Source organism: Alligator mississippiensis, chromosome 7 (assembly GCF_030867095.1).
Source record: "Alligator mississippiensis isolate rAllMis1 chromosome 7, rAllMis1, whole genome shotgun sequence".
In the NCBI taxonomy this organism is placed as follows: Eukaryota; Metazoa; Chordata; order Crocodylia; family Alligatoridae; genus Alligator; species Alligator mississippiensis.
The window spans coordinates 89466333-89475932 of record NC_081830.1 but is presented as its reverse complement, the minus strand read 5'-3'; the positions used below and the strand labels follow the sequence as shown (position 1 = coordinate 89475932).

Genomic DNA, 9600 nt, shown 5'->3' with positions numbered 1-9600 from the left:
GTCAGTGGCCAGAGGTGTCCTGACCCAACTGCTCGGGCTCTCCTGTGCAAATGATGGAGGACTGCCAGTCTCCGTCTTGGTGTCTGTGCTAGCACAGCGTGTGCTGTGCACATGCAGCAGGGCCCTGCTCTGATGAGGAGGACAGCCCCTGTCTCAAAGTGCAGTCCTACTAGATACTGATTGTTGTCTTCCTTAGTTACTAATGGACTGAAACACACTTCATTATCTTCTTGTGATACATCCTTCTGTTCCTTTCTGAATAAAAAGGTCAAAGGTCCATCTGAGACCAGATGGCCCATCAGGCTAGCATGGTAAAAGCACACTACTTTCTGTAACCCACAGCACAAAGACGCGGTGTTACTAGCCCTCGATTCTCCACCCCAGACAGCCAGCAACCCCTTTACAGACGGGTCAACTGGGGACAGGCTTCAGCACAGGCCCAGGGCAGGGCTCACACTTGCACTTCTCCATCCCTTACGAGATGCCTTAAACACTCTGCCATCAGGTGCCTCCTCGCCGTCAGGTAGATGAAACGTAAATACCACAGCAACCTCGTTTGGAGCACATTTATTTACTTATTAGATTTACATGCTGCCTTCCCCAACAAAAGCTCTGGGTAGCTTATAGTAAGGGACAAATTAATTTATAAAGACAAGTAGATTATCCAAACAAAAGAGAAAAAAAACTCCCTGAACAATATCCCAGCCTAGCCTGGCTTGCTGAGCACCCACCTGAGCAGGAAGGTGTCGCAGTGCTTTTGGAGGATGCGCAGGCTTGGGCTGTGGTAGGCCTCCAGCGGGATGGGGGAGAGCGGGGTTGCAGAGCTGAAGAGCAACCGCTGAGAACAACCATCCTCACGTCTTTCCCAAGCACACTTGGCTCTTTGATGGTACTTGCAGGAGGTTGCTCTTGACTCTGCCTTTTCTATGTCATTGCAAACGTTCGAACAATAGCCTGCGGGCAGGCTGGGTGCCTGCAGCCCCACTGTCTGGTCTCGCTTCCTCGGGAGCCCCTCCACCAGTCCTCATAACACGAAACAATAATACCTGGTCCGAACACATAAGCAAGTAAAGCAAACCTCTATCCCGGGGCGGTCTGCCTCCCGTAAAGGGCCAGACTACCCTGTTACTTCATCATTGCATAGGAATATAGCTATAGTATGATTTTGATTTCCTTACAAACTATTGTCTTTAGCTTTCCTGACCAGCCCTGGGTTTTACTCTAATGTAGTTAATTGTTCACAATTTTCACTCTATGTAATTTTTTATGTATATTGACTGTTCGCTTCTTCCCTTTTCTTCATTTCTCCTTTTATATCATAGACTCGTAGAGAAGTGGGGCTGGAAGGGACCTCCAGAGGTCATGTAGTCCAACCCCTGCCTGAGGCAGGATTCTTCCCATCCAAAACATCCCATACAACCATACTCTAAACATTATTATTTGTAACTGCTGCCTTCATTTCCCCATTGACCCAGACCTGAAGTTGTCCTCTTTCTTACTTGTGAAAGCAGGACATTTTGGCTGGCTAATGAGCTTCATGAAAAATGTTTAATTTCTATTCAAAATTTTTGGAGTACATTTTTATTCTTATCCATTTCATTAATAATTTTTGCCAACTTTGGGACATTAGCTCTTTCAAAGTACCGACGGTATGTTTTAGTTAGAGGCAACCTCCATTTGCCCATATTGAATTCATCACGTCCCTGTCCCAAGGTCACCCAAGTTAACTATATCACTTTAACTTTAACACCAAAAGAAATAGGATTAAAGTTGCGACAATTTAGCTATCCTTGTATCACTGTAGAACACAGCTATAATACTTGCATTAGAAGAGCTTATATGTGTATCATTTGATATCAAGATAATGATTATCTCTGTCTATACCCTAAGATGCTATTCCATATGACTAAGGAAATCACAGCCTGTTCTTGCCAGGGACCACTGCTGAAATGGAAAAGATCCTATTGCCAGATGCTTCTTCTGTGATACAGAATCAGACAGACAGCTAATTGTAATGAGTTTTACAAGGCAAAATCTATTATCTTCATAAAAACGTTGTTATTGTGTCATCTAAACCCTGTCATGCATATGCACGTCACATAAAAATGCTTAGGCAATATTTTTGCCTGGTAATTATCTCCTCTGGATAAGTTATTAATGGTTGTGTGTATATGAGAAATGGCCACTATGAGATGGAGAAGGAAGTTTAATGAATTACAGGAACCTATACAATATATTCTAAGCACCTATAAATAACACGGATTAATTCCTGTTAACAATATCAAAGTTTTATTGTCAGGGCAGCTTAGCTTCATGTTATTAAGCCTATTCAATAGGACTTGTAAACACCCATCTTAGCTCTCTCTCATTATATCATTTTAACTATACTTGCACAGAGAAGCCAGTCACCTCAGCCTGGCCATGTCTTTCAACATGTACCTCTTCACTTACAGTGAATCACCTTAACTTAAAATCCTTGTTTCAGAAATGGTTCAAGCTAAGCCTTTGTTTGGTTTCAAAACTGAACCTTAATCTCAGCCCAACTGGACCTCGATCTGAGCTTGCATCAAAAGTAATTGTGTGTCCGCAGCTAGTGGAGACTCACTGAGCATGACCATTAGAAGAAAACATCCTTGTTTTCACAGAGGAAGACAGAATTGTTCTTTGTCTACAGATTTCTGCAATTGTGCACTTTATGCACCCCACAGTTACTTCAGCAATTGTTTAAATAGAAATCTATTAGCACGTGTTCAAGGTCAGCTGGTCCTTCTTTTAGCTTGCTACTGAAGGATGCTGGTGGAGCCTGGAACAGTTGACAACCCCACTGAACTGTGAGCTTTATCTTCCAGTAACCACAAAGAATGAAAATCACCACACCTGCAATATGGGCCTGGTGCAGCCTGCAAGCCCTTTCCAGAATGTCTATTTGGTTTGATCTGATGCACAGTCTGATGGGCAGCAAGTTGCAGTGCTGGCTGCCAGTGCCCAGCTGCTTTCTGAGCATCTGCAAAATACCAGACACAGGATATTTCCATAAATCTCTCTTCTAACAATTACCACCAATATAGCAAGCATCAGCTGCACCACCTTCCTCCACACTTTCTATTATTGGCACTGCATTATATAATAGCAGCTTAACAACCTCTTAGTTGATTTCCTGATGTAAAGACCAACATCATTATATAATGTGCCTATTTTAACTTTTGCGAGTCAAATTAAGCAGATAGTGTACAGTCTGAGCTTATCTGCGTGAACAGTTAACTCAAGGGACAAACCTTTATAGCTAGGAGTCTACACTTGTGCATGCGAGATTAGATTAGATTAGATTAGAGGGGGGAATGCATAAAATACTTACATCATGCTGTTGCACTGAAGGGTTGAGTGAAGCTTCAGCACCTTATAAGCAGCAACACCAACACAAGTTCATCCTTATTCCACTGCAGGGGACGCTTCCTGTATCCTGCTTCTACCCATCCTTGTTCCCAGTAGAAGTATGTTAGTTATCATGTTGCTTATCCAACTTACAAATTATGGTTTCCACATGGATTAAATCTATCGATTCCAAAGCAGTTGTGAATTAATAGACGATCAGATAGCAAGGGAGCCCTATGATCATCTAGTGTGAGCTTCTTTATATCACCGTGTACCTGGGCATCTCAATGCCACACTGGCAGAGAAGGGTTAACGAAACCAGAGGGCTCAGTTATGCCTCAGGGCTGCTCCAGGAGATGGGCCAGTAAGTAAGGCAGCAGGGTACCTGCAAAGGACTTCACTTTCCTTTCCAAGGTGGCTAGGAGATTGTGGAGCCGCAGCCAGTGCCTGTGAAAGAAGAGAGGAGCTCAGGGCTGGGGGGGGGAGAGCATTCAGACAGGGGTGCTGGACAGTGCTTACTTGGATGCAAATTTGCTTCATTTGGAATTTTTTTGGACAGCGGATACCCCGGAAGGTACTAAACCTGACCAGGCTGAGTTACAGGAGACACAGGCAATTCAAACTAAAGCAGCAGTGGGCAGGGGTGCTCTGTGACGGCAAAGCCTGCTGGACAAGACCCGGGCACGAGGGGACAGGTAGAAGTTAACACAAGTTTTTGCACAAGCTTTAGAAATACTTCTCTAATTTCTGCATCTAGGCCAGGGGCTTCTAGTCAAGCTGCGTGCATCTTGCACCCCAGTATCTTCTAGACTGTACATTATGCCTTTCTTCAGGTACAGTTCAGGAGGGACAGCTATGCAGGGGAAGAGAACAGGGGTTTAAAGTCCTGGGCCCAGCTGGGGAATGCCTGGCCCTCAGCACGTCTGAACAGGCTTCAGTCTCACTGCCACCTACGTGCTCCTCTGCGGCCCAGAACAGCGGAGCCGCAGCCCAGCCCTGCTGCTACGAAGCCGTGCCCAGCGGTGCGACTCCAGAAAACCCCAGTGCAGAGCAGGATTCCCGGCTGGGCGAATGCAGCTCCTCCCTGGATCCTTCACAGCTCGTACTGTGGCTCAGCTTCACACTGCAGCGCAGCATGGGAGATGCACACGTCACTTGGAGGACTACGGCATGCACCAGTCATAAGGGGCCTGTATCGAAATACACTCAGTGCAAGACAGGTGTGTAAGGTCACAGAGTGAGCCAGTGCAACAGCTGGGCTTAAAAGTCTAAAGTTATTGGCAGCGTGATCAGTCAGCTAGTCCATGGTCCTTTCCTTCCACAGGCTGCCGCTCCCTGTCCAGTGATAATGTGACAATAATACAAACTCTCTTCTGCACTGTTCAGGATGCAAGCCTATCATTATTTTTGTAGGCTTTTAATAATTTCCTCAAAGTCCTGCCTTCCTAGCTATCTCAATTTGTGTATAATTGGATTAAACAGTAAATACACGAGGAAATTGAATAAACGGTAGTAACGAGCAGGGCTGTAGCTTTGCAGTGAGTGCTCTTTGCTAGAGGCTGCCGGGTAGCATGTGCCAGAATCAAGACTCCCGACCCGAACACACCTAGACAGGGAGCAAGTCTGGTCTCAGGCTGACCCGTGCTAGCATACGTGGGCCCCACAGTCTGATCTGTTCCCTGTGTGGGACAGGGCTACTTTTAGGGCTACGTCAAAGAAAGTTGCCTTGGTATGACCTTCTTGTTTTTCTTATTAACCAAAATGGTAACACATTTAATAGGCACTTAAGCTACACCCGTCCAACCAGCCCTCTGTGGGCACCGCACGTTTGGGGTTTGGGCTTTGCTCTCTTCTGAGGGCGGTGGGAGGGTTAGGCAGGAGGAAGGCTGTTCTGGTTTGCTTTGTTTCTGTTTCAACCTGTTCCTGTCTGGCACAGACTAAACCACAGTGAAAGCCCCTCTCAAACTTAAGCCTTGACCAGGGATTTACACTGGCTTAATTAAATCAAATTAAATTCACATGAGAGCTGCTACTTTGTGCAGACAGGCCCTTAGGATGGGATTTCCAGAGCTTGTCTTTTCAATGAAGAATTTAAACACTCATTTTCTTGATTTTCAGTTAAGACATGTTCTGTCTGGGACAGTGTCAATAAACTCATTTCCTGGAATATTTGCAGAGCAAATGCAAAAGAGAAATGCAGCAAAAATGTTGTCTGTCAACATGGGTTGAACATTAAAAGGTCTGCAATGCTTACTTTGCTCAACAGGATACCTTAAAATCTCTCTATACAACTGTGATTTCCCCTGCCTGGTGTTTTGCAGGTCTGAAAAGGGCAGCGTCTGGAAGGACACAATGGTAGGAGTCTACTGCAGACCTCCAAACTAGGAACAAGAGCTTGACCAAGAATTCGCTAGGGAACTGGCCGAGGCTGCACGCTCCCAGCGCATGGTTATCATGGGAGACTTCAACTACTTGGACATCTCGTGGGATGAGCGCTCGGCCAAATCCGATCGGTCACAAAGCTTCTTTGCATGCATGGATGAGCTCTACCTGTCCCAAGAAGTTTACGGGCTGACAAGGGGCAAGGTGCTGCTGGACATGGCACTGGCCAAAGGGACGATTTAATCAGTGCCCTAAGAGTCGAAGGAAGCTGGGTGACGGTGACCACGAGCTGAACGCTTTCACTATCCATCGCAAAGCTGGCAAGTCAGCCAGCAACGCAGTCGCCCTCGACTTTAGGAAAGCTGACTTCCATAAGGTCAGGAGGCTTGTTCTTGACACCCTGAAAGGCCATGATTTCACAGGGAGGGGAGTTCATGATGCGTGATTGCTCCCTAAGGACGTGATCCTAGAAGCACAAGGGGAGTCCATCCCCACCCGTAGGAAAGATGGTAAAAGGGCTCAACAACCCCTTGGCTCAACAGGGAACTCATGGACCTCCTATGTCTAAAAAGAGAGGCGTATAAAGGATGGAAGATGGGAAACACCACTAAGGAGAAGTATACTGCGCTGCTCCACACCTGCAGGCAGCGAACTACAAAAGCCAAGGCTGCAACTGAACTTCATCTGGGTACACGAATCAAGGACAATAGAAAGTCCTTTTTCAGATATGTGGGGAGTTGAAAGAAAACAAGGGCAACATTGGACCCTGCTAAACCAGCTGGGGCAGCTGACTACCGACACCCAGCCAATCTGCTTTATGATGACTTTGCATCGGTTTTTCATCAGCCCAAAGGGACCAGCCTGCCGAACAGGATGCCGGATGACCGGAGTGAAGATGAACAGATGCCCACCACTGGCGTGGATCTTGTGAGGTAGTATCTTGAGAGGTGGGACCCCCATAAATCAGCTGGTCCAGATAGGCTGCACCCAAGAGTGCTAAAGGAACTGGCAGACATTATAGCACAGCCAGTGGCGAGAATATTCGAGAACTCGTGGCGCTCGGGTGAAGTACCTGAAAATTGGAAGAGGGCCAATGTGGTGCTCATCTTCAAGAAAGGGAGGAAAGAAGACCCAGGAAACTACAGGCCAATCAGTTTGGCTTAAATCCCTGGAAGATTTTGGAAAAAATTATCAAAGAAACCATTCTTGACAGGCTAACAGGAGGCAGCATCCTGAGGGACAGCCGGCACGGGTTTGTTGTGGGTAGGTCTTGCTTGACCAATCTCATTTCCTTCTATGACCAGGTGATGTATCACCTGGACAAAAGGGAAGCGGTTGATGTCATATATTTGGACTTGAAAAAAGCCTTTGACCTGGTGTCCCATGATGTCCTCATGGAAAAATTGGACAACTGCGGCCTCGACTACTCCACAGTGCGATGGCTGGGGAACTGGCTCCGCGCTCGGACCCAGCGAGCGGTGGTTGATGGAACCGAATCAACGGGGCGCTCGGTGACCAGTGGGGCCCCCACGGCTCCATTCTCGGACCTGTACTCTTGAATGTCTTCATTAACAATCTGGACACAGGTGTCAAAACTGGACCGGCCAGGTTTGCTGATGACACCAAACTCTGGGGAAGTGTCCACACTTGAGGATAGGCTGGTGATCCAGGACGACCTTGATAGGCTTGCAAGGTGGGCAGATGAAAACCTGATGGCATTCAATATGGAGAAATGCAAGGTGCTCCACTTTGGGAAAAAAACCTGCATCACACTTATAGGCTTGGCAATGTTACACTCGGTAGCACCATGACCGAAAGAGACTTAGTGGGCAGGATTGACCACAAGATGAATATGATCCATGGATGCGATGCTGCACCTGGCAAAGCGAACAAAACCCTGGCTTGCATCTACCGACGCATCTCGAGCAAGACCCAGGATATCATCCTCCGGCTGTACTCAGCCTTGGTGAGGCCGCAGCTGGAGTACTGCATCCAGTTTTGGGCTCCACAATTCAAGAAGGATGTGGAGAAGCTTGAGAGAGTGCAGAGGAGAGCCACGCGCATGATCAGAGGGCAGGAGAACAGGCCTTATGAAGAGAGGTTGAGAGCCATGGGGCTCTTCAGCCTGGAGGAGCACAGGCTCAGGGGGACCTGGTGGCTGCCTCTCAGTACATGAGGGTGTGCACCAGGATCTGGGGGAACGCTTGCTCACCAGAGCGCCCCAAGGGATGACAAGGTCTAATGGTCATAAACCCCTCCAAGACCGTTTCAGGCTGGACACGAGGAACAACTTCTTTCCTGTCCGAGCCCCCAAGGCCTGGAACAGACAGCCGCCGGAGGTGGTGCAGGCACCTACCTCCTCTGGACTCCTTGAAGAGTCAATTGGACGTTTATCTTGCTGGGATCCTGTGACCCCAGCTGACTTACTGCCCCTGGGGCGGGGGCTGGACCCGATGATCTCCCGAGGTCCCTTCCGGCCCTCATGTCTATGAAATCTAGGAAGCTGAGTACAGTATTCCTCTGGTTTTCTCCAGAACTGCTCCTCCGAGTCCCCTTCAGTATCTGTATCTCTCTTTATTTTTATTTGACTGGATGTGAGGGCTTCTTCTTGAAGCCATGAAGAAAATGTTATTGACTCATAGGCAAGAGGGGCATTTGTAGCAGGCCCTAGGTGTCAGCTCCCCCCTGTTTATTTAAACATGGCTTGCATTTGGGGGACTTTTCTTCCTCCGCCCCAGGTTGTATATTAGTTCACCTGGAGTCAGCAGAAGCTCTGGGTGCTCACACGGAGACCTGGGTCCAGGATATCTCCTCTTAGACTAAAATCAGAGGCCACTTTTCAACATTTTGGACAAAACACTTTACTGCCATAGGTGACTGCTTGCACTGCCCGGGGTCACTTCTGCAGGCGATGGACCGGAGCATGGAAATCTAGCTGCGTTCCTGGAAAGGCCGTGCACTATACGGGACGTCACTTCCCTAGAAGTAACAAGCTGCAGGCTGCAGTGAGAGGTATAACTCCATCTTCACTCATCTGTGATGGTCTAAACCGGGGGTGGCCAACCCACAACACAGCTGCCACGAGTGGCGTGGGCAGCTGCTACATGTGGCACGTGGCAGATCAGGGAGGGGACAAGCTGGACCACGGCATAGGGCAGGAAGCAGAAAGCAGAGCAAGAGATGGGGCAAGGGAAGGGGAATCAATGTGGCACTCAGGGAGAATCCAGGGCTAACTTGCAGCCCTGCCTGCCAAAAATGCAGGCCCCACTTGTCTAAACATTTTGTCAGAGTCCTTTGTGTTTGATCTGTGGCCAAATCCCAAGTGACATTTCCTGAAGCATTACCTTTCCATTAAATGACCATTTGTGTTATTTGCAGGTTTTCATCAGTGCCCAAAAGAGGGAACATCTGCCACCTGACGGGCCTGGTGTTCCAGGAGCACCTTGTTTGGAGAAGAGGGTGAGTGACGGCACAGAGACGCCACCAAATCCGTCCCAACCCGTGCCCTTGTGGCATGGAAACAGGCAACACCTTGCAGGCTACCACGGGCCAGGGACAAACACTCAGCTCGGGTGAACTGGCCCAGGCATCTGCGTGCGGGTGGTTACTGCGCTGTTTCCATACGGGCAGTCAAGCAGTGAGTTCAGGTGACGTGAACTCCTCTCCAGAGCACTTGGTTATTCATGCACAGAAGTGGGTCCAGGATTTGACGAAGGGGGACAGCGACGGATGGCACAGGGGCAGCAATCTGCACTGTAGAGGTGGCTACGCCACCCGCTCCCGCTCCTGACTCTCTCCTTCCCTTCCTCCATCCACACTGTGGAACGGCAATTAAAGACTTGTTTC

The 9600-nt window shown here is 48.2% G+C and overlaps 1 long non-coding RNA gene across 1 annotated transcript; it reads right to left on the bottom strand.

Annotated features, from left to right (window-relative positions):
* Positions 1 to 552: 552 nt before the first annotated feature.
* On the bottom strand, positions 553 to 9263 carry LOC109281720 (uncharacterized). The gene is made up of 2 exons (XR_002088487.2): positions 3356 to 9263; positions 553 to 3004 (listed from the first exon to the last, which is right to left on the bottom strand). It is a non-coding gene; the product is annotated as an uncharacterized LOC109281720 (long non-coding RNA).
* Positions 9264 to 9600: the final 337 nt, after the last annotated feature.